This window comes from Mauremys mutica, chromosome 2, assembly GCF_020497125.1.
Source record: "Mauremys mutica isolate MM-2020 ecotype Southern chromosome 2, ASM2049712v1, whole genome shotgun sequence".
NCBI classification, from domain to species: Eukaryota; Metazoa; Chordata; order Testudines; family Geoemydidae; genus Mauremys; species Mauremys mutica.
Window position 1 is genome coordinate 84363930 of NC_059073.1, and position 26784 is coordinate 84390713.

Consider the following 26784-nt stretch of genomic DNA (forward strand, 5'->3'; position numbering starts at 1 on the left):
CAGCAGGGTAAACTTGAACCCTCAGGGAGTTTCAGGCCCAGAGGAAGAGCAGCCGAGTTTGAATCAGCAGAGACCGTTCAGCCCAGGAGTGGAATTGCAGCACCAGCTTATGTTACTGGAAAGATTCAAACTCAGCAGAGTAAGTGGGAATCTTCAGGGAAATTCTGGCTCAATAACAGAGCAAGTGTGAATCATCTGGGGTTACAGACAGAGGAAGGCACCGGACAAATATTGAGGATATTTTGCAGGTCTCCCAGTGCAAAATATTAGACTCAGTGGTGCTTGGTACAAGTCAGCTCTTTGTTATTTTTTTCTGCCTTTTTCAGCCCCCCCCCCACCTTTTTTTTTTGGCTGTAGCATATTAAAACTAAAAACAACAATGGAAGTTACACATAAAAGCACTTTTAGCCTGTTGATAACCAGGGCCACAATTCAAACACTTGCTCACATGACATCACTCATTGATGTCAGTGGGACTACCCATGTGAGTAAAGTTAAGCACAGGTGTAGATCTCCACAGGATTGTGGGCTAAACACACAGTGAAAAGGTATCCAGGATCGTCCAACAGACCAATCTGATCCATGGAGTAACCGCAGTACTTCCATGGCTCTTTAAACCAAGGATAAACTTGGCCCCATATGTTTAGAGATGCTTGCAATATTTAAGAACAGCAGCATTTGTTAAAGATGGAGGGGGAGCCTCAGTGTTGAATTTCCTTCCCTTGTTTTTATTTTTAATGTGTGACTATTTGCTTGACCAGGAGTGTGATGATGATATACCCCTTTATTCTGTAAAATATTCTTTTCATCTTCCCGAATAGTATTCATTATTTACAACTAGTGAGAGAACCTTTGCTTCCAAGGGCAGAATGGATAGTGTTTAATTACCATGTATAGTTAGTTACATGGTGATTGGGATAAAATAATTCACTCACTATTCCCAGAAGACTCTCCCAAAATGCCTTGAGAGAAGAGGGGGAGGCTGGCTGATGAGCGTAATCTCAAGAAGAACACTGTTGTGGAATCCAGCAGTTGGAGCCAGATGGCAAGTTTGCACTGAATAACACTTTTTTTTTTAATAGCTGTGAAACTCCTCTGTCTGCACATGGCTTTGCTGAATGACAGCACAGAGTACTTTTAATTTATCTGGTGTTATACTAAGGTTATTCCTTCAGAAGGTTTCCCTTGTTTTTCACCTAGGCTAAGGGCCTGATTTCAGTACCAAAGCCAATGTTTTAATATCTGTGAAAGTTCAAAAAGGCAAATGGGGCGGAGGTGTGGGAGGGGAAATACTAAAAAAATGTAAAGAGAAAAATGAGTTTAGCAGAGTGCTAACACCAAGCTGCACCCTGTTTTGCTCAGCACAGCATTCTGAAAAGTTGTTTCGTTTGTGACTCCGGCACTAGGCCAGATTCTACCCTTTGATACGCATATGTAACTTCTATTGAACTCAATGGGATTTGCATGCACATATCTGAGGACAGAATTATGGGAATCAGTGTTAGAAGCAGTTAATCAATTTCCATCTTACTTTAAAGCATGGTTACAGTCATGAAAGTGTTATAAAATGTGTTGCCATAACAATACACACACATCAGCTTTCTGTTAGCCCAATTCTGAAAGTTGTTCTATGGTATTAACTTTTATTCTTTGATATATAAAGTATTTTCCATAGGCTGAGTTATGATAAAGGGAATCAGATTTTGAATCTTCTGACTCCAGACATACAAAATTTCAATCATAATATTCATTAACATGGCTTCCCTCTGCCATTTAATTTTCTTTGTTTTAATTTATTTATATATATACACACACACATACATACGTAAATTAAAACAAATCAAATAAGTGCAAGTGAGTTTGAGATGTACAATGAGATTCAAATAAATGCACAGAACGTACACTCATGCATGTAGGATCACAAGTTCAAATAACTGCCAGATTGTAGGAGAAGGGACAGGATTTGCCCAGAGGCCTGGATGTCCCCAGACACAGAAATGGTATCCCTGCTGGGCAGGGATGAGGACAAAATTAGTGGACACCATAAGGGAAATGCATCCAACTCAAATAGCATGGAGGACAGCTCTGTGGAACTCCACTGTGTGCTGTAGAACACTAGAGGAGGGACAGGAGTGAGGCTGTTTAATCCACTGCTAAATGGATCCACCTGCCATTACTCTTATCCTAGTGGGACATGTCTGGAGGTGAGGACTTCTTACACCCTCAGCCACCAGGAAGCCTCTCAGTACACAGACCGCCTACTTGGGCTGTGCATTAATTCAAGAATTTACTTCTCTGTTGGCTTCATTATCTGTTGCCCTGCAGTTGCGTAATCACTTACACCAGTGCAAAGTGAGTACAAAGCTGGGTAAAGTACTACCAAATTATAATGAGAGTATTTTACTCATACTTTGCATTGGTATAAATGATTGCACAAAGTACAGGGCAACTGAGAATCAAGCCTTGTGTGTTTATTTAAATGCTTGGAGCGCCAGTTATAAGCACGTATTTCTAAACCAAATCTTCTACAGCCTGTCAAAGGCACTTGTTTTTGCTGAGGGCTAAGTCTACAGGAATTTTTGAACCTTTTAAATAAGGCTTGAGTTATAGTACTACACTACAACGACACTAACTGTCCAGAAAATGGTGGGGCTTTATAAACTGCAGGGCTTTAGATCACTGCAAGAGAATACTGTAAAGTATAGAAGTCCACAAACTGCCAAATGTAATTCTACCAGACTTTCTACATCCAACCTTTGCGATGAGAATAAAGGTAATTAAAAACAACAACAACAAGCAGCAAAGTTCTTTGGGCCAGAGACTGTTTTTTTGTTATGCATTTGCACCGGGCCCAACACAATGGGCCCTCATCCCAAACTGCGGCCCAACATGCTACCCCAATACAAATAAATAATAAACACCTGAAGATAGGAACTGAGAATGAAAGTGCCTCCTGAACCATAACAGTCTTCCTCCCAACCAGGCACTAGAACAGGGATTGGCAACCTTTGGCATGCGGCTTGCCAGAGTAAGCACCCTGGCGGGCCAGGCCAGTTTGTTTACCTGCCGCGTCCGCAGGTTCGGCCAATCGCAACTCCCACTGGCCACGGTTCGCCACTCCAGGCCAATGGGGACAGTAGGAAGCGGTGGCCAGCACATCCCTCGGCCCGCGCCACTTCCTGCAGCCCCCATTGGCCTGGAGCAGCGAACCGCGGCCAGTGGGAGTCGCGATCGGCCAAACCTGCGGATGCGGCAGGTAAACAAACCGGCCCAGCCCTCCCGGGTGCTTACCCTGGCAGGCCACGGGCCAAAGGTTGCCGATCCCTGCACTAGAACAGTGGTTCTTACCCTTTACTACAGCCTGCACTCCTTTGGTTCTTAAAATATGTTCTCACTCCCCCACAATTAGCTTAAAATATTTTCTCGCACCCCTACAACTAGCTTAAAAACCTTAAAATAAATTTTTTGCTTGTATATTATATTGTTTGTATATGACAGTAATCATTAAATGTATAATGTTAACAAATACATAGGTTTGATGAAACAAAGTAGTTGTACTTTCGTGCCTGGGCTTACTTTGTGTTTTCGATGATTTACCTTCTAAAAAAATCTGGCATGTCTCGCACCCCCAGAAAGAGCATCTCGCACCCCCAGGGGGTGCGTGCACCCCAGGTTAAGAACCACTGCACTAGAGCTACTGGCTCTATATATGATCCTTCTCCTCAGATAAGGCCACCTACTGGTTGAGTAATACTACTAATGCTCAGTTTACAGAGTGAAATCACCCTTTGTTAAGGGCTAGCACAAGGCCCATGCAATATCTAAGTCCCACTTATGTTTTCAGAATGGGGCTTAAGTGGTGCACAGCCCTGTGCTCATTCTTTTAATGGGGTGAATTTCACACAGAGGAAATAATTTGAAACTTGTCACTAGAACAGGCTGAGATTTTTTTAAAAATATTTTCACAGATAATGTAGGGGGGAGGAAAGCAAAACATTTTTGGTTCATTCAAAGTTTCAGGATTTTTCATAAATAAAATACTTGAAGCAAAATGAAAAAAAAATCATACACTTTACTCCATTTCCTTACTTCTTTTCTCCGTGGAAGGAGAAATGAAGGAGTTTGTTCCTTTTCCTTGTTTCCTACTCCCCCTTAATTATTTTTCACACAGGAAAAATATATTAATAAAGTGTAAAAAGAAGGGGAAATTTTATTTAAAATAATAAAGTTTGACAGAATAAAAGAAATTTCATGTTTTTTAAGAAAAAGTTTGACAAAAAACGTGGATCACCTAAAATGCAGTTAATGATCAGAATAGTGACTATATAAAATTATAAAAATTCTTACTCAAACTATTTGCTCCTTGCGTGTCTTCAAGTCAGACTTTATTGACTGTAAACAAGTTTTTACTGCTGACAGTATACTGCTCCGCAATATAGTGCTGGAAGAGTGAGACAAATGCTATTCTGGCGCACACAACATCAGCATAACTGTCAACTAGTTTCTTATAGAAGACAATTAAAATTCTGTCTATTATATTTTCACTAATAATAAAGATACACAGCTTGATTTTCAGATCCTGGGTTCAGTTTATAGGCCTCACATTTAGAAAAGCCAACCTTCGACTACTGTACTGAGCATATTAGATAGGGAAGCTACTGAGAGAATAAACAGGGAACTCCATTTAGCCATTTTTAGACAGCATTACTGCACTTTTGGATCTCATTCAGCCAGAGAAATTATTCCTTATTTCTGATAGGCCAGTAGTCTTAGATGCTGAGATGTTAAGGCCAGAAGAGACCATTAGACCATAGTCTAACCTCCTGTATATCACAGGCCATTATATTTCACCCAGTTACCCCAGAATTGAGCCCAATAACTTGTGTTTGGCTAAAGCATACCTTTCAGTCTGGATTTGAAGACACCCATCACTTCCCTTGATAATTTCTTCCGGTGTTTACTCCCCTTCACTCATGGGTGGTGGATATTGTAGGCTGGAGGAGGCTGTGCCTCTTAAACAGCCAGGTGTGGCCCCACCCACACTCTGCCCCCAGATCCTCTCCTGTTTCCAACTCTGTGGCTCCCCCTGTGCGATGGCCCCGGCTCAGGCTGGGGCCAGGCCACTGTCTTCCCACCCTCCGGGGTTGGGGCCACGGTGCCACTTGCCCTCACGGTGCTCCGGGGCTGGGGGGGGGGCTAGCCTGGGGTGGGGGTTGGCAGCCACAGGGCAGGGGGCCTCTGGGCTCCGGTAGGGGGTGCAGAAGGGGCAGGGCTGGGGGCTAGCCTCCCCCAGCCAGCAGTTCACACACCACCCATGCCTTTACTGTTAAAACTTTGGCTCACTATCTGGGTGCTCCTAGAGTATACATTTTCTGATATCATCCTACCTGCTGTATTCTAGTACAAAAACAAAACCAAGCCAAACTAGGGATGAATGAAGCAGTTTGGATAAGAACCAACCAACCCTTTGCCTGAACCTGCATCTTTAGGATCCTATTTTGATAAGACCTCAAACTTGTTTTCCTATTTGTCCCTGAAGTTTTGTGGTTGAAAATAGCTGTGGGCACATTTTGTGTCTGTAATTATACGCTGAAAGTTGATGTCATTCAGCTTTCTGATTGCGCCTAGAGATCAGGTCTAGTTTATTCCACTTCTGCCTCAAGACACAAAAATTGCATCAAAATAAATGTGTCTTAGCACACACCTAAATGACATCAGTGGCACATGGTCATAACAATGGACCTGACAGACTGGCCTACCTGTGGAAGAGAGGCTGTTAAAGACGCAAGCTGTTATGGACTAATGAACTGTAACCTGGAATTCCGGGGGAGGTGGTCACCCTTAGTCAAAATAACCCAAGGAGGGACATGACGCATATTGAAATCTTGTTTTGAGAACTGGACATTCAGATAAATTCCAAGACTGCTTTCAAGGTTGTGTTGTGTTTGAGTTAATATTGTTTGGGGGAAATTCAGAAAAACTTTGGAATGGGGACTGTCATACGGCCTGACAAAGCCTAAACCCCAGTGTAAGCACATGGGCAGCTTCTTTTTTGTTGGTTCTGCATTAAGAAGTCTGTCTCGTCCCTTTGCTTTTATTTTTTGTTCCAAGTTATAGCTTCAACCAAGCTACAGATTTCTCCCTGTAACTGTAGAAAGTCCTGGATCCCAGTCATTATTTGAGAGGTGCATGTAGGCTGGGAGAGAGCACAAGGGAACCTTCATTGCCCTGTTGTCATCTCTTTGTCTGAGGAAGGCTGGATCAGGAATGTTCAAGAATGGAGCTACCACTGCAGCCTAAGCTGATAGCAATCAGCACCGCCCAGCTACTACCTGAGAAGAATGCTTTGTTCTGTTCTTTTCCTCACTCACCCTCAATTTTCCTTTTCTGGCTTCTCTTATCTGAGTTTGACTGAGGAAATTGACTGGATAAAACTAACAACTTTGGCCCCAGTCTAGGGAAGTACGTAAACATATGTTTAACTGTAAGCATCTGAGCAGTCCATTGACTTCAAAGGGGCTGCTCGGGTGCTCAGAGTTAAGCACATGCATAAGTACTGTGTGGGACTGGGGCACTTGTGCATCAGCTGATAACATTTAGGTTTTATTCCCCTTTAATATTTCCCTCATGGAAGAGCAGAGGTAAGAAAGGAAAAGTTGGTTTTGTAATTAACAGAGTGTAGGCACAAGTGAGGGGAGTGGGAATGGAGGGAAGGGATGGAGAAATATTAATGGTTTATAATTATATTGATTGATTGTAATGACAATTTTATTTCTACTTATTTTAATTAATTATTCAGAGAGTCTCACCTTTTAAAAAAAACCTAATCGTTTACCAACTTTTTATCCCAAGGGAAAAATATATGAATGAATGTTTTAAGGGAGAATATATATATTTTACACACACAGCATAGCTACTTTATTAAAATGCAGAGACTGAAATGTTGGTAGGATTTGCTATGACAAAAGGTCTGTTTTATTTGTGGGAGACCTAGTGTGATAAAATGACTCCTTAGCATAAGCTTAAGTGAATCAAACAGGGCCCAAGGGCCTACCCTTAGGTCAGGAATTTTGCCTTCTCATTCTATATAACAAACAGTTGACCACAGAGAGACAGGTACACTGCAAGCTTGCAAAAGTTATCATGAAATAGGTCTGGTTTGGAGGCTTTTGCACTATTTGGTAATTTAGTTGCTAGCCAGTTAAATCATACACATCAATGCGGTCTATTAAAAAATGGATTGACACAAGTGCTTAAGTCAGTGATCAGAACTAAGATTATGGACAGGCAGAATCCACATATAGATCATGGGCAGATATAAACCTTATTATGGCCACAGAACACATGCTAATATGGTTATGCATCTGAATAGTTACATAAAGGAGAGGTATAATAGATATAACCTAGTTCCCTAAATATTGGGTTCGTCGGAGTCCTGAAACAGCATCTACTGGTTTGTGACCTGCTCGCTGCCAAACTCCATTGACAGACGTATATCTTTGTTTTCCACAACTCTTATGGGGATGTAAGTATGCCTCGAGTTCTGAGAGCTAGCACTGCTTTTCTTTCTGTAGGGTGCCTCGTTATATTAGTAAGTATACTTATTTGGTATGTAATTAAAGCTTGTATCAGTCTCTAGCGTGTATTCCATCAATCTCCCAACAAGAACCTGTGCTAAATACTACTACTAATCTTGGTACAGGCACTTACAATGATTGATCAGTCTACATGCGTATTCCACATTTTGGTCATATAATCACACATGTTTTTATGGCTCTTGTCACACACTGAATAACTGGAACATTGAGAGGTATGCCTTTAACACTTGGATCAGTATGACTAGCTATTCCTTCCTCTTCACTCTCTGACATTTTCTGATTTCAGCTTGGTAGGAAACAGGGCAAGAGCCAATTCTTGTGCTGTTTCCTTTCCCGTGCGGTTGTATGCTTATTCTCTTGCCTGAGCCCCACTTGCCTGCCATTTGAGAAAAGCACAAGATGAGGAGAGAGGTTACCTTTGAGTGAAAGTAGAGTAGGTGGTCACGTGTCTGCTAACAACAGAAGCAGAGTGACCACGTTTAACCAAGAGAAGGGGCAAAACAGCACTAGAGAGAATTGAAATATTGATTCTAAAAGAAAGAAAAAAAATAGGACTGTTTGCTGCTCTGTGAAATAAATAATTACTCAGCCATTCTCCACAGCAGTGCCAACTCCTGAATTGTTCAAGCAGGTTGCAGCCAGCAGCCCAGACAATGTCTCAGACAGGAAACTTGATGGGAACAATGTCTGTTATTAACCCACTGAATCTGGCAGTGAAACAAAATGAGAAATCACACCTCCCCAAACCTCAATAAAGTGGTGGCTACTGCTACTATTACTGTTACTGCTAAAAATAATAGTAAGCCCATTCGTGAGGTCCATGCTTGAGAAAATCTTGTGACGTCAATGGGAGTTTTGCCACTAACAAGAATTATATCTTCTTTTTTATAATGCTTTTTATTCTGCGCCTGCTTTGTTTGAACTTCAGTGCAGGAAGGATTAGGCCATCTCTAAGGAGGCAAGACAAAACTGATGAGAGTAACTTCTACACAAAAAGTAATCTAGCAATTGCTACTAAGAAAAAAAATGTAGCAGAATTCAATACCTTAACCTTAAGAGTTGTTCATTTATGTCGTAGTAAATAATTATTTGTCATAAGAGAAATCATTCCAAGAGAAACAAAGAAGTTGGGAGGAGAGTAGGATGACAGTCGGATATGGGACTGGCCACAACCATAAAGATTATAGTAGTGGGGCCACCATAGAAGACAAACAGATGATAGGATGGCAAAGAAATTAATGCAAAGTAGTCAAGGTCAGTCAGACAGAGGCCAGACACCAACTAGATGCAGGACATTGTACACACGGACATGACCAGGCTGGGTTTCATGGAGGAACAAAGCCATGGACAGGAATGAATAGCAACACCGTATTGCTCCTCATGTCTGCGAGCTGAGAAGAAAGAAAAAATCATAACTGCATCTTTCAGCCAAAAGTCTGTTAATTGGAGGTGTGCCAGCTGAGGAAAGTATAGGGTGTGTGTGTGTGTGTGAGTGTGAGTGTGTGTGTGTGTGTGTGTGTGTGTGTGTGTGTGAGAGTGAGAGAGAATATAAATACAAGTTATTTTAGAAGTCACCAACTGCAACCAGCACACATTGGTATCACATATTTGCACTATTGACCTACAGCTGGGATAGGAAATAATTTCTGTAGATCCAATGCCACTGTATGGTGTGGCTTGGCACATATTTACTTTTAGAGGTGTAATTTCTCTTTTCCAATTGTTTTCTTATAAAAAAATAATTTCACTTGTGAATGAAGTGTGCCAACTAATGTATTCCTATGGTCTGCATTTGATGTAAACAGAGATGAACGTATGTTGTTTCAGCAGGATAAAGGGGCATTATCAAAGGATTTTGTTGTAGCTAATGAAGTTTATGACCTGTGTTATACAGGAAGTCAGACTAGATGATCATAATGGGCTTTTCTGGCCTTAAGTTCTATGAATAGTTTGAATTTTTTGTCCTCTCCCTTGTTAGTCGTATTAATCGCTTCTTGGATTCTAGAAGAGAACATATTTCCTAAGTAGTTTTGTCCATTTCTGTACAGCAGACACTGATTTTTGCCCCCATTCCTTTTGTCCTTAATGGAACTTGTACTTAACAAGGCATCAGTATTTACTTCTTTATTTCTGCACTACCATTGTCCATGATGTCAGTTCAGCTGCGAGAGTACAGTTTGAGAGTTAACCTGTGCTCCCTCTGCTGGCTCTGCAGCTGCAGGATACACAACACTGTGGACTAGGGTTTTAAAAGATTCCATCTAAATATACAGCACCTCTTAGTTGCAGGCACAAGTGCACTGAAACATTTTTGAAGCACAATTTTAGGTAAAGAGTGCAACAGGAAATACAGACTTTTCACACTTACAATTGAATGCCAACCAAGTGTACAATTTGACATGTAAAATTCAGATTTTCAGATTAAAGTTTTCAGATTTTCAGATTGTAAAGTTTTTCAGGATTGTAAAGTTTTTCAGGATTAAGACCTGCAGATGCAGAAGTCTGCACCTATTACTGAACATTAATCAAAGCCCTATTGCTCACATGGGCCGCAACTCGCTTTCTGTGGTGATGAGGACCTCAAATCCTATTAATTTCATGGGACTCTGTGCATGAGTAAGGACTACTTATATGGGTAATGGTTTGCAGGATCCAGCCCTTCACTTAAATTCTATTGAACAACGTAAGAGCTATTCCACAGAACCTTCTTTAAAAACAAGTTGTTTTTTAAATGTGCTTGGTTACAGCTTATTTCTGTACACAGCTAAAGAAATCCAAATAAGCCATGAATGCTGTTACACCAATATAAAGGTGACCGTACAGGGATGGCTATACCAATTTGGAGAACTTTTATAGCGATATAAATGCATCCACACTAGGGGATTTATATCACTTTAACTATCCCAGTATAGTTGAAGCTGTACAACTGACTAGTGCAGATGAGGCTTCTGTCCAGTAGTAAGTGTTGGCAGGAGTGGGCTCTAACTCAGGCAAATACAGTACAAAAGTACAACATAGGATTCCAGTTCAGGCATGGAAGTTACAAAGGCACTGGGTAGGATTTCACTTTAATGAAGTCAATGGGAGTAGTGGGAATAAAGTTACGCACAGGCAAGACTGGTGCTTCCTTTTGCAAAACAACTTGAACAATTGAAACAAAACAAGAGAAAAAGCATCAGGAAGAAGCAGCTAAATATTAGTTTATAAATTGGTAATCAGGAAACAGACAAATAAATAAAACATTAAAGTGACTAAGTAAAAATATCTGGTAATGTGTCAAATATTGTGTAGTTTGCAATCAGTGAAGCCGATTCTATCATTATCTAGAGTTAATAGTAATGTGCAGGACTGTATCCATTGAGAGTTTCTCTTTTCTTACCATCATCCTATTTAATAATTTTTAAAATTATGTTTAGCCGGGGTGATAAGTAGACTTGGGAAAGGCCTTTTCAATTATTTACAATTAATTTAATAATCACCACAATAAATCTGTCTAGAAGACTTTTGACAGCCCAGTTCTCATTTGTGACCCTTTCAGGAGGATCAACTAGCACTTCCTCATTTAGGGCCTAAATCCATAGCAGAGGCTCTACATGAGGAACCCCCACTGAAGTCATGATTTATAGTATTGGTGTGTTTTCCTGTATTGGAACTTACACCAGTATAAGAAATGTGTACAAAAATATCATTCGCCGAAAGCCAAAGTCATCATCAGTGAGTGCTCATTTCCCCTCAAGAAGTGTTGCTTAATGAAGATAAGGATTAGAGAGTTAAGCAAAGAATTCATAGCGCATGTATCTCATGAACTTGCCTATTTTCTGTTCATGAATTGTCAGAAAACAAGTTCTTTTCTCAGATGGCTTTATTGTTCAAAATTATTCACTCGATTCTTTTTAAACAAATGTTGGCCTATAGAATGGTCACACAGTTTATTGTATGTATTCGATATGGGATATTCGAAATTTGAGCTGGTTATTTTTGACTAGACACAGAGAGAACAGAAACAATAGTGCATGACTTAGATGAGTGTAAGCTTTATAACCATATTTCTAGCGTGAATGCTGACCAGGATGAATTCAAAATTTGCTTTCCACTTATATATACCCAGAAACATTTACTGTTTCTGGGTATATCCCCATCTGTAAACTCATTCACTAGACCATTCAATGACATGAATGCAAAACGGAAGGAGGGAGGTGAATGAACACAGGCAAAAGTTTATTTCTTTAGGTATTTAGTCAACTTCAGTGACAATAGTGAGGATAAGCTGCCCCAGAAAGACAGCATTCACTCACTGCTGGCAGGTTTTGGACATTTGGCACCATATCAAACCCTAAGAATCTTCAAATCAGTTGTATCGGTCGACTGTGACATATTTAATGCCGCTTATAGTGCAATGAAGCTACTGGCGCTGTCAGAGGAGAAGACAGCTCCAGCATCCCAACTTATGAATGGATATGTTTCTTTAACGTGTGATTTATTAGTCCAATTTTTAAAACAACTGATTTCTTTCACCTATTAATCCTCTCACAGAGTGTCCCAAATTCGGAGTCATTCTCAGTTTGAGCAAGACAAGAAAAATTCATCATAGACAGGAGATGGAGGTTCCATCAGTTGCAGCAAATAGGAGGGGTTTTGCCTGAATAAGGACTGAGTCCAAACCCCAAAAGTTAGTCCTGTAAGTTCAAAAGACCAAGGGCCTCAATTCATGCTTTGTTATTACATGTGTCAGAGTTTTTACCTTAGAAGTGAAAGAACAAGACCCAGATTACCAAGTATAACCAAGAAGCGCATACTGTGCTCCCTCCTTCCTGAACCTGCTCCAGGCCGACCCCAAGGGCAATCAGAGCTCAATGGGTCATAGGGACAGCTCAGCCGTACTCCCTACACTGGCAGCATGGACTGAGATGAGTTAGGAGATACAACAGCATTACATCACTGGAGGACCAGGGCAAACCTCCCAGGGTCAGCTACACTGGTTTTAAGGTCACAATTTTCCAGCAGAGCAGCATAAAGTACCCAGGGTGAGCTTTTCACTTCTGATCCAGCTCCTGTACACCAGGTAAAAGGGATCTAAAAGCCCCAGAATCAGCCAGGGGAGAAATGCACAGGTGTAGAGGCTGAGGATGACAACCATGGGCTATCCTCCAAAAATTCCTTGTAAGCGCTGGTGCAGGGAGTGTGCTGGGATCAGCATGTAACACTGCAGAAATTCTGGGCAGTGCTGCTGTCCACTGGGCAGCCTGAAGAGGCAACCATAAAATAAAAGCCCTCCCCCAAGGATGTCTAAATTACCAGATAGGCTGGAACAGCGTAGAAACGAGGGTGCAAAGGTGGCTTGCAACCACTTCTGACCCACTTCCTGCTGGACTGCATGTTCTGTGCTGCCCTCTAAGGCCATGTCTATACTGCAGCTGAAAGATAATTCCCAGCTCAGGTATATGTGCATGCACTAGTTCTGCTCGAGTTATCATGTGAAAAGTAGCATGTGAGCAGAGCATCATGGGTGGCGGCTCAGGCTGGCCACCCGAGTACAACCCCATCTGAGACTGTAGGTACATACTCGTGTGGTTAGCCTGAGCCACTGCAGCCACATGGCTACTTTTATATCTACCCATATATCTACCCAGCATATATCTACCCATGCTGAGAATTACACCTCCCAGCTGCAGGGTAGACACACCATACGAAGCACAAAGCAGAATCTCATCCTAATCATTTTAAAGAGTGAGGGTCAAAACCTCAATGGTTGCAAAGTGGTGCAGCTCCACTCTAGCCCTGAATTTCTCATCATCCATTCCATACAGGCAAAAGTCTGTCCTCAGTTACCTGAGTATAAATCAATTACCCTGGTGTCATTCCATTAAAGTCCATGAAGTAACTCCAGATTTACAAAGAGAGCAGAATCGAGCCCAATTTTGTCTTTTGTGTACACCCCCCACCTTATATATAACCCCCCGTTTTTCTCTAAATGCTCTAACTCTATTGGCCATGCTCCACTATGTACATTTTATCTTCTTGTTTCTGTTTTGTCTAACTTCTGTGTCTGCATTCCTTTGGGGGTAAGGGCCCATTATTTGTTTGGCATGGACCTGCCACTACACAGCACTATGGCAATATAGCCCTATATAAGAGCAAGTCTTCATTTCTGACTCAGTCTTCCTGCAAGCAGACTAATAATGACTTCAGTTTGCATGAGTAAGAACAGCATAAAAAGCCGAATAAAGACCCGTAATTGCGCTTTAGATGATTCATTACTGCGTGTGGGAGGAATGAGTTCGGTGTTCTGACATGATCTGGTGCTACTGAGCTGGTGAACAAATGAACAGGGTTACCTCAAGTAAGGAGGAGCATGGTGCACTATGATCTTCTTCTGGAATTTAAGAAAAGGGAGTTTGAAACAGGGAAAATGTTTCTGTGAAGAAAAGTGTTGTCAAAAAAATGGAAGATTACCCAACAGAATCTGACTAATGGGTTTCAGGGTACCCTATGTAGCTCTAGTCACTGGTAATTAGCAATTTGGAAAGTCTTCTTGGTAAAGGTTTGAAATGGCCCCTCCTTTGTCAGGCTTGGATGTGTAAGAGGCTAAAGGGCCTGAATTTACTCCAGTGGTTGCCAGCCTATGCTGGGCAGAAGTTTCAGATCATGCGGATGACCCCTTTTGAGTTTTTCAAAATAAGAAACTGAGCCAGGGTCTCCATCTACTTGGCCCTGAAGCTCATAAAGGCTGAAATAGTTTCTAAGGTTATGCTGACTCCATGCGTTGGGCTCAGCAAGCCAGTAAAATAAATAAAAATGCAGAAGGCCATTGGGAAGTTTTTGGCATAGGTAGGCTCCCGGGGCAAAACTGTCCCCAAAATGGAGGGCTTATCCATTACTTAAGTCTTGTGTTAAGGATTTAAGCAGAGCACTGGGCCATGTGCTGTGAGCAATTTCTCCCTTGAAGAGAGATTGAGGTAAGCAAGCAAAAGCTTGATAGGGACTAACAGGACAAAAGAAAGGGTAGTCTTATTTTTAACGTGGTGTATATCATGCTAAAACAATACTTTGCTTAAATTAGAAGAGGGCCTTCTGAACCTGATGTCACTGCAACCACTAGCAAGAGTCTTATTGATTTCCATGGAAATGAGTCAAGTCCTGTTCACTTCAACAAAAAAGTCAGAGTTGAACATCAAAATAAAAAAGAAACCGAGGGAAGGGAGTAATAGAGAGCCATCGAAGAGGTCAAACTAAAAATAAAACTGTTAATTGCAGAGTTGTTTCAAGATATTGTTCTGCTGTCAGGACAGAAGAGATGTGAAAATGAGTGAGGGAAAGGAACAGGAGTACTTGTGGCAACTTAGAGACTAACAAATTTATTTGAGCATAAGCTTTCATGGGCTGCAGCCCCCTTCATCGGATCCTTTTGCAGATACAGACTAACATGGCTGCTACTCTGAAACCTGTCTTTGAGTGAGGGAAGTTTCCCAGTGGGTCTTTCTGAAGATTTACATAACTGCTTCTAAGGAAGAGAGGCAGGAAGAAAACTACCCTGGGCCCATAGGAAGTTGAACACACAAGTGAGTGTGCAGTGTAAAGACAGGGAAATGCAGGCGTTTGGGGAATTAAGAGTTTTTTTCCTAAAATTCTAAACTCTACATGCTAGCTGCAAACAATCCCTGCTCATGCATACTACCCTGACATACTTACATAAGGGCAGGTTAATGCCCTAGGTAAATTATTGCCAGTCCTGCTTTACACTACCTGATTCACTTCTCCCTGAAACAGTTTATTACATCATTCCTAGGACTCTACCATGAGTCAAGTGACCATGCCTCCCAACCGGTATTAACAACACAACCAACAGTTGAGTGAAGCAATATGACACCCCCCCCCTCACCTCCCACCAGCCAATATTGACTTGCTTGCTCTCCTTTGTCTCTTGCGGTATTACTATGTGGCGTCCATTCCTTGCTCTACTAGAGATCAAAGGGAACGAGAATAAACATCTCCATCTTTTCTTCTAACATTCTGTCTAAAATCCATGGTATTTTTATTGTGGAGAGGAGCGATTTGTAAGAAGAAATGAAAATCTATAGTGTGTCAGCTCATAGAGGCTAATGATGTTTATACAGACATACCACACTGATGGAATAGTCCCAACATTCCCTACACTGTGTAGAAAAAAAAGAGTAAGAGGAGTGACCCAATCCTCCCCTCCCCCGCCTCTTTCCTGCTCAGCAACCTGTACTTGACCCTCCCGAGCCTGGCTCTGCTCAGCCTCCATCCCGCCCAGCCGGAGCCAGAACACTGATACCAGGCAGCTGATGCTCTGCCTCATCCAAAACACACACTTCTTGAAAACACCCACCCACTGCATACTTGGTGGGAGTGGGGGGAGGAGAAATACCCACCTTCTGTATTGCAACTTCAGTGAATTTTCACTTGCTCTTGGAAACAATTGGACAGGATGTACTGTGCTGCTGCTGTTTGCCAAATGCTACAAGTGTTAGGAGAAGCTGGTCCACTTCAGTGTGAATATTTTGAATGCCTGGTGGGGGGGGGGGGCGGGAGAGAAGCAAAGACTAACTGGAGGATGTTTGGCCAAAAAATGTCAAGCCTAGATGTGTATGGTTAGGCACTCAAATGCCTGTTTAAGCACCTGGCCTTATTTTTCAAAGGCCCTGAGCCTTCCCAGCTCACTGAAGAAAATAGGAATTGTAGGTGTTCGGCAACCTCTGGAAGTCCAGCCATTGATATTGTCTTCTATTATTAGACATTTGCATTACTGTAGCAGCTAGGAGCCCTAGTCATGGACTCAGGGGTGCTGGAACAATTTATATAGTGGGGGTGCTGAGAGCCATTGAACCAAACTGTAATAAACCTTGCCTATGATAGAAACCACTTCAAGCCAGGGGGCGCTGCAGCACTCCCCCCCCCCTGCACCCTTAGTTCCAGCACCTATTCATGGACCATTGTGCTGGGTGCTGTAGACATACAGAACAGAGATTGTTTCTTAGACTTGGGCCACAAAGAGGCCAACATTTTCCAAGCTTGCCTAAAGTTAGCTACAGATTTAAGTGCCTGACATTAGACACCTAAGTTTGACGAGGCTATCTTGTTGAAGGTGTGAATGATACTGAAAAAACACTTTTATTGTGGTTGTGCCTATATGCCCACTGGGTTGGGGACCCACTGTGCTGTACAAAGATATAGTAAGTGGCAGTCCCCACACCAAAGAGCTTGCAGACAACACAGTTACAGAGCAAGCAAAGGAACAGCCTGCAACATGGTTTGTTCTTCTGTCAAGCAAAGAAGGCCTAGAACTCATAAGGAATTTGTGACCCTGCTAAATTTGAAGTATAAACCATCTTGTAATGGATGGCAATGGTCGTTTTTCAGTCGTCTGATATTTTTAAGCCTACCCATGCTTCCTTTCTCCTCCCCCTTTCATGATGACTATTCTGAAGACTTGAGACTGCTGTGTGCCCTCAACTCTCACCAATGTCAAGGAAGCCAACAGCACTCAGCACTGGTAAAGATCAAGTCTTTAATCATCAACACTACATTCCGAAGCCCTGTAGGCTTTTGCATGAAGATCTCCTATTCAGCTACTGATCAGGCCCGCCCCTCCTTAGTGTGTGAGGACTGATTAGATCACATGCAGTGATGAGATAGCTCTCCAAGTCATGCACCAAACTGAGACCTAAAATAGATTGCAAGAAGAATATAAAGAAAAAGATGCTGATGTCTGCGAGAGCTTTGAAAAGCCCACTTGTCAGACAAGTTTTCATCTTTAAAAACAATAACGTAGCTTATTCAATGTGCTTACAATGTTTTCTAACTCCTGGTCTTAGAACTACTTTTGGTATCAGAATTTAAAGTGCTTGATTACAGTGGTACCTATGGTACATTGGTGACACTTTTATCCTCAACCCTTATAGTCAGGGATGATGATCATGTCACTCATGAGATATGGATTCCATTGTTTCCTGTATCTTTGAACGCGGCCACAACATAGCACTATGAGTATCTTGGGATATTTGCCAACTCAGATCTCTGAATATTTTTGTGGATTTAATGGAGAATCGTCCTGCAAAACTCTATTTTTCGGTGTCTGGGCCTTTCCTGCTTAGGGGGTAGCTTTTAATTAATAAATACACACACTTCACTTGGGCCACTTTCTACATTTCTATTCAAAGTCCTCAGACAGGGTCAGTGCATCAGAAGAAATTTCATTCTGTGCCTGAAATTGAAAGGATAAATAGAGACCTAAGTGCCAATTATTTTCTTCCCCTCCTCCCAATAAAAATGTGTTAAATTCAGATTTGTGTTCATTCCAATCTCTGTAGACAACTCCCAAATGTTATGATTGCACAGAAGATGGAGGACTTCTTCCTGCCATAAGCAGATATTCTTTATTCTGTAAGCCAGTCAAGCCACTTCAAACTTGGAAGTCTCCATTAAGCTGACATCCATAAGTTTCACCCTGTGTGTGTGTGGCACACGAACCCTTTTATGAAGGGCATTAATATGAGAGCTTTTTTGTGCGGGGGCTGGGGAGCATTGGACAAATACACAGAAAATTGTGGCAATGGCACCCAGCGACCCTTTTTTACTCCTGTTCATTAGTTATCATGTGTCAGATTAGAATGGAGCTGCCTTCAAAATGTATTGTAACAATGTTCCTGCTATAAGGACTTTGATTCAAAGGGTAGAAGTCTTCTGCTTTTTCCATTCTTTTACATGTAAGTGTTAAAGAGTGGAATGGTTTCCATGTGCCTGAGATAGTGTAATGGTTATTTAATGTTTATCTTTCCTTCTGCTTTTGTTTAAAACAAAGGGTACATCAGTTTTTACTTTAGTTACCATTGCCCTAATGCATCCCATCATTTGAGATCCTATAGCTGACATAAGAAAGCACATTTCATAGGCAGCACTAACCCCAGGTTGCTCTGTATATTGTTGCTGTGATGCTTGTAGTTTCCCCAGACCAGCTGTTCCAAAACTGGGGGTTCTCCAGTCTGCAGAGCAACACTATATTGTTTAGTTTCTTTACAAAATTAAAAGGGAGGGAGGCAAAAATTATTCCCGGCAGGCTTTTATTGCTCTGTGTCCAAAAGAGATAGTGGATATCTTGAATCATATGGAAGGACCAATTAAAATACTGTAGTTAAAGACTGTGCTCCCACGCAGTCACTGCTACAACCCATAGCTTGAAATATTATAGCAGTCACAGGCCACTGAATCTCAACCAAGCTGAGTGTATGGCCGTGAGATTTATGTAGCATCATGCATGTGGACTGCCACCTGTGACCTTTTGTGGAGATTGCAATGCTCCGTGGCAGATGAGGTAGAACCACCACTTTGGAATCATTGTCCTGTACCACAGAGCTGAAGTGATTTCACTTCAGTGCCCATAGACTGAGCAGGATTCTGTACTGAGTGCTCAATTTGGGAACTGCAAGCATTATTCACATGAGTTGTAGCCAGCACTACTCGGCATGACTTCATGTTCTGGAGTTTAGGCCCTAAACTTATATTGATAAGGGAAAACCTATAAAATATTCTGACATTTCAGGGTTGTACAGGTATCGGTCAAGTGTCAAATAACCCTATTCTGAAAACAGCCACTCATAAACTAGCTGACATTCAGCTAAGTTGAAGTACTCTGTAAAATGACTTAAAAATATATCAGTAAAGGTCCCAGTTCTCCAATCCTTATGCATATTGTGTAACATCTACTTTTATGATCAGTAACATAAATGAATAGCCTTGATTTTCTCACATCTATCGAACTTGATAAAATCTCTGTGCCTTTTTCCTATGTTGCAAGGCAAATTCACCCTGGACAAGGAATTAAACAAGCCACAGACACCAGACCAAAAACACCTTGTTAGAGAAAGACTCAAGCATTTCATTTCTCCCATCCTAAAACCTTGTTAAGAAGCTGCATACTGCATGGGGTATTATGATGGCTGCATGCTCAGGTTGAGGAGTACATTATTTTTGACTTCCCTTTCCCCCCAATTTTTCCTCATTATTACCTTTGTTTTCTCTTCCTCTCACTATAAGTTCAGAAGCTCAGTTGTAACTTATGTTGTTGACATTATATATTTGCCAAGTTTTGGTATTTCAGTGTTCATACAGCTCTTGTTTCATTCAGTTTCCCCTGTGTGCTTTATCCTTTTTACCTTTGGTCTTATTAATGTGATTGCCTTGTGACAGCATTTGCTGGAATATGTGCAGGAGGGCTGGAACAGCCACTTAATGCTTACATCTGATCTGAACGATATCATAGCTCAGCAGGAGAGTGAAGAACCTCATGTTACCATCCTACTCTTACCACACACTCCCGGATCAGTTATTCTCCTCACCAGTGACACTGATACCTTCACCTGGACTAGCTCCAGGACTCTCCACAAAGAACTTACAAGGTATCATGGTGAAACTGAACTCCCATCTCACTAAAGGGGTTCAAAATCCTTTTTCTTCTGTTTATTTCTCCTTTATCCCACTGACAAGGAATTGTCAATATACAGTCATAATCTAAATACACAGATAAATAGCACATGGGTAAAGACTCATTCAAATATAGGTTAGGAATACACACATACTGTAGTCAGGCACACTATGCTCTACACATACTCTATTCTGTGGCAGACTCTTTCAAAGAGTTATTATAGTCTTCTGGCAATACCACCTCTGGATTCTTGTTCCCCAACAGATTCCATCTCTAGCTTTGCACTGAGCCCTCTGCATTCTGGGAGAGAACTTCAGGAATTTAATCAGTATTGTTCTGAATACTCCTGTACTGCAGACACTGATCAATAAAGCTCATACTTAATCGTGCTCTATACCTATATAGTTTTAATGCTTTGATTTAAGTGGGCCCTTGGTAACCTGGGAGATATAATTAATTATATCTGGCATAAGAGCTCAGATTCTGGGAGCCATTCAAGGCATTTCCTTTTCCATAGATTTGTTTCCTCTCAGAGAAACTTGCTGAAGTAATGCCTTCCTCCACTCCGCTGCCCTCCACTTAATTTTAAAGGCGCTGTTAACCTGGGGATGCCCTCTTAATCCTTACATGCAGAAATATTAAGAAAGAGTTAAGCAATTAATTTATAATTTTGAAAGTCTTCTCTAATCCAGCTTTCCAGTTTAACATTCATGTCCCCACATATTGTATACACACCACTTTTCGTCCTTTATCTCTTCCATTTCTAAATATTTTACTAGGGTTTTGTTTTATACAGCTGAAAGGAATGCTGCTTTGATAAAAACAGCCACTATAATCTCCTCAGGCTGCATTTGCCTGGACCTCACTCTTCATCTGCAGCTTTAAACAAAAATCTTTACTAGATGAAAATAAAGACGGTGAATTTCAATGGTACATTTTAATAATTCATAAATCAAATGAAGTTCAAACAGGTTCAAAGTTTAAAAGTTTAAAAGTTTTGCTGAAGCTTTACAGTTTAAACTGTCAGACTTTGACAAAAAACTTTTCCTGTCTGGAATAGTTAAGATTGTTAAACTATATTACATACATAGCTATTGCTACATCTTTTTTAACCCAAAAAAGCTGTCCAAGAAAGTATTGGTATTACAGTTTTCCATATATTTTATATTGCAAATGTAATATTTGTAATGTATCAATACAGTAGAGATCATAACTATGTAGCATGGATGTACTATAAATATTTTTAGAACCCAACCATATTTTTCAGCAAGAAATAATTCCGCTTATTAATGTTGCTATATACTGGGGTAGGAAGAGTCTTTTTAATGGGTTGGACATTGTAAAAGAAGAGGTCTGAGGAAAACATAGAAGAGTCTTGACTGAAGGGAGTAAATTACATGTACTATGGTCTTTTGAAAACACTGAGGGCCTCATTCTGTTCTCTGTTAGGCCAACGTAAAAGTCAGGATTAACACAATTGAAGCCAATGGGTCTAAATCTGATCTCATTTACACTGATGTAATCCTGTTACCTTCATTTCAGCATCTCATAATTTACACTGATGCAAGATCAGTCTCAAAAGATTAATCTAATTTATAAAAGTTTAAAATATTTTAGTCTAATTTTTCCCAGGGGCATTAGCTAAAGAACATTGTAGCGCAGCGCAATCTAATGCATACAAATAAATAGCACTTTATGCAGACTCGTATCCAAATACAGGGCCAGATCCCCAGGGGGCATGAATTGACTTCAATGGAGCTATGCCAATGTACACTAGTTGAGGATCTGGCCCAAAACATTATATATATACACACACACGCCACAACTATTAACACAGAATTAGACACCTTCTCTTTGTCTGTCTACTACTATCATTTTAACCAAGGTGGGTGAGGTGATACGTTCTCTCTTCAACAGAAGTTGGCCCAATAAACAAATGTTTGAGCTCATGCAGAGCTCTTCTTCAGCCAGACCCGAAGAACAGCTCTGTGTAAGCTCAAACTTTTCTCTGTCTCCAACAGAAGCTGGTCCAATAAAAGATTTACCTCACCCACCTTTATCTCTAATATCCTGGGACCAACATGGCTACAACACTGCATACAGTAATTGACATTACATTTGTCACTTCTAATCTTTAAAGTGACTTGTAAAAGATACTGTATTAACAGGTCTGGAAAGTTAAGTAAGCCATCTGTCATGGTATAATAATAAGTATTAATGGGTTTAATTGATGACTGTCTGTAGCATAGGTTAAGTGGAAATAGGCATTATATGTGCATTAATTCTTTGGTAAGCTGGGGGTGGGATAAAGTGAAGCAGAAGGAGAGAATCTACACCTTTAATTATAGCATAGACTGGAAACAAGAAGTGTAGCCATCAGTCCATTTCCATAGACATTTTTGGTTCTCATATGAAATCTATTTTGTGGTAGTTAGCAGGCACCCTTCCACCCACAAAGAGTTTTCTGCCCCTTTGATACTAGGGTCTTGCCAATACGTAAAGGGAAGCTTTGTGCAGCTAAGTCACTTTTCTGCTATCTGTCTCACCCTAGATGAAGGCTGCAGTGCATCATAGCAAAGAACAGTTTGCTTCCATCCTACACTAGCAGGATTTTTTCCCCTGCAGGACCCATTGGAATAGCATGGAAATAAGCTGCAATATTTGCTTAAATTTTGTTGTGTTGGTGAACATTCCTGTCATTTGGAGAAAGTGAGCATAGTCAAATAAAGTCATTTTAAAAGGCAAATAGATATTTGTGACAAATAAAAGTCATCACAATGACATCGGTTAGTAGCGAGACTTGCCCATATTATAACCCTACCACATTTCCATGTAGTTTAGCACACATTTCTTTTTTCTGAGTTAAAAACTTAACTCTAGAACCTTAATATTACAAGTTTTAGAAGCATTGGTGGTCAAATAATAATGCTGACAAGCAGTAGTCATCTCTGATTGAGAGACAATGCAGCTAACACAATAAGACTATGGGCCCTTTCCATCACTGGAAACAGTGGGTACACCCACTGTCAAATTTTTCCTTTGTTGGTTGAGTAGTTTAACCATCTGGCTAAACAAAAAACAAAACAAAACCCAACCCCTTCTGGGGTAAACAGAAACCCAATGAACTTCTAAAGACAAACGTGGCTTCCATCATGCTATTCACTGTCCAGTCCCTCTCTAGGCCACACCTCTCCCTGGATTGCTTCTTACCCTTCTATTTACCTGCTTCTTCATTGTCCTCTCAGGTTTTTTGTCTGGAGAGACAGAGCTTGCTGCACAGGAGGAAGAGCACACAGGACTACTTAAGGAGAGGGTATGTATGTCCCCACAACAGGTCTTTACTCTTCCCAGGTCTTTCTAACTGCTGAAAAGGAAACTCACTTCTTTCCCAGCATACCTTGCTGCCCAGCCTACAGCTCCATGGTCAATCTGGATAACAAATCACAGAAAGCTTTGGTTCTTGACTGAACCAGGAAAAGGTCCAGAGTTGGACTCTGAACCCCTCTTAAGGAATCAGCTTGCCCTATGATAGCCCAGTCTTACAAATACTTAAGCAAGTGAATAGCTTTACTTACATGAGGAGTCCCAATGAAGTTACCCACATGAGGAGACCCACTTGCTTAATTGTTTGCAGCATTGGGACTGGCCCTATAACAGCATAATAGTATCAATAAGCATAGGATTAAATATAATCATGAGAGACAGAAAGCCTTCAAGAACAATCACATGAATGACTCCATCCCAACATGCAGAACTCAAAAGAACCCCAACACTATTATTAGTTTGCAGGATGCACATATAAAATTAAATAAATACATCAAATAAAATCCCTATGTTACTATGGGTAGTGGGGGAAACTCCATAAAAATCTTGATTCTTTGCTCTGGGTTGGCTCCAGGCCTCACTACATAATGATACTGTTTTCTTCTGTGGCAACATTGCCCACACTTATTTGCCATTTAAAGCAATTTATAGAAGCTGTTGAGGTCATTAGCTCTATTTGCCTAAGAGACGCCCAGTACTGGAATTGCTCAAGGAGCATATTGCAGGTTAGGACTGTAGAGTATTGACAGAGCTGAGGGAGAACCCTTGCACAGTGACATTAACCCAGTGCTATTAGCCCTACATATTTATAAGCCCCAAACTACCTCCCACTAATTTAGAAAAAAAGGAGGTGGAAAGCAAACCTGTACAATCTTTACACTCAGAGCAGCTGGGGAAGGGGGTTGGGGAAAGATGGCTCCCCTGATCATGGAGCCTAAATTACACCAGCTGCAGTGCTCTCCTAGAGACAGTCACTAGCTGAAGATCAGACAGAGCATTGTGTGCACTGGCCCAGCCTGCAAGACGCCTTCCAAGAAATGAGACAGTGAGGAACATGGAGCCAACGATGCTAGCTTTCTGCCCCTCCACTGCCCAAGAGGATCCCCTTACACCAGGGGAATCTCCAGGGGCTTCTCTAGCACAGCTTTCTGGCTGAGCAGCACAAAGGATGTGATGTTCTGGCCTGCTGTGCCCAGGTGAAAAATTATTAAAGTTGAAAGTCAATGGAGGATCGTGCCCATGAATCTTAAGGTCAAGGTACTAAACAGCAGACACTTCTTGTAAAATGATTCTTCTATGTTCTGTAAGCCATGGCTCACAGAACATAAAGTGGACAATGGACTTGGCAAGGGGATTTCTCAGAATACTTAAGTAACTTAGCAACACATTTCCTGGTATTTTTTAAAAAAGGTACTATGAAACCATGAATGTGGAGGGGATGAATCATATGAAAGTCACTCTGTTTCGCTTTGATATTGCGTACAGAATGGTGAGAGAATTCAGGATTTGCCTCTATTATGTTCACTGAGATCTTATATATTAATGGATTATTCAACCCTTCCCCACCTCCCATAAATGCATCACATGGCTGGAAAATTCTTCAAAAAAAGCCTTTGTCATCTATGTTACTTTGCCGTCCCTTTTCCAGTGGTCAGGTAGTAATTTGCTGCCATAGATGCATCTTCCAAGAAAGTCATATGTCCTGCCAAAAAAAATATTAAGTTTAAATATGATGCTGCACCAAAAACCCGAGAGTACAAGTGACATTGGGCTAAAAAGACCCACCTCTGTTCCCTATGAACACTATTTCATAGACAACTACATAATTAGCTTCACAAGGGGAAAAAAACAGAGTATGATGATTTAAAGAGTGTATTTCAATGAAAATAGACAAAAATGAGGGAAGCTGTGTCTTAATGACAATTTGCTATTATTTTTACGTTGCCTTTTCCCCTGCTTGTGTGACTTTTCATTTAAAAAGTGAGAGTCCTGCAGCCAAAAACTTCCTAAAATCTGAGTTGGTATGGTTTTAAAGGTTCCCTTTTGATGACAATTAGCATTTAATTGCAGGCATGAGACTTTAATTGTCTTGAGCAAGGTGTACTATACAGCTCTGTCCATAACCATATGCAAATATTGTTCCACCTGTTTTGAAAGATATTTATTGACACTTAAGCAATTTAAGCAAGGTCATGGACCTTTAAAACAAGTCCCTTGCTGGAAAATTTTATTGTCCATGGCATACTGTTTGACTAAAAGAATTAGCTTCCTCTAACACTACTTAACTGACACTGTCAATTTAGCAATAATATCAAGTTCTTTAAAAGAAAAAAATTGCTTCAAACTGATGAGCCTAAACAAAACTTATTAGCTAGCTAAATTAGCAAGGTTCATGATGCGCGTGTGTTCAGGAACTCTGGTCTGTTTAGACGCCTCCAGGCAGGCACTTTCTTCCCGGACCACAAAATAACGGTTGGGGATGTGCAGATGCCTACAGTGATCCTCGGGGACCCGGCCTACCCGCTAATGCCCTGGCTCATGAAGCCCTATACAGGCGCCTTGGACACTGAAAAGGAACTCTTCAACTACCGGCTGAGCAAGTGCAGAATGGTGGTGGAGTGTGCTTTCGGACGTCTCAAGGGGAGATGGCGGACCTTACTGACTCGCTCGGACATCAGCGAAAAGAATATCCCCGTAGTTATTGCTGCTTGCTGTGTGCTCCACAATCTCTGTGAGAGCAAGGGCGAGACCTTTTTGGCCGCTTGGGAGGTTGAGGCAAATCGCCTGGCTGCTGTTTACGATCAGCCAGACACCCGTGCTGAGAGAATATCCCAGCGGGAAGCGATATGCATCAGGGAGGCTTTGAAAGCGAGTTTCCTCGCAGAGCAGGGTAACCTGTGACTGTCCACTTGATTTTAAGAGAGCCTGATCATAAACCAAGTTTTCCCCACTTCCCAAGGACGTTTTAAAACTAAGGACATGTTTTAGTAATTAATAATAAATCTTTCGTTGACTTTGCATTTCTGTTTATTCGTTGAAACATGGAAGCATTCTGTGCTGGTTAAGGTGTGCACTGATGGGTGGGTTTGCAGGAAGGGGCGAGGGGTGCTGTCCTTGGATAGCTGTGGGTTTGGGCGTTGGATGGGGGGTGGGGTGTGGGGGAAGGGTGAGTATCTGCCCCTGGATGAGGTCTCTTTTTGGGGCTCGTGGCACCGGGGAGGATCGTGACTACGGTCCAAATGCATGTGAAGGGAAGCCTGCCTTTACATTCGGGGATGTCAGGCACCAGGACCCTGCACAAGCATACACATCAAGGAAAGACCCGGGGCAGCATACACCACACAGACTGTCCCTGGTGCCTAGTGACTGCAGTCTGTGTGTGCCCTGCAGTTGACCCTGCAGCCAAGTCTGTAGCATGGC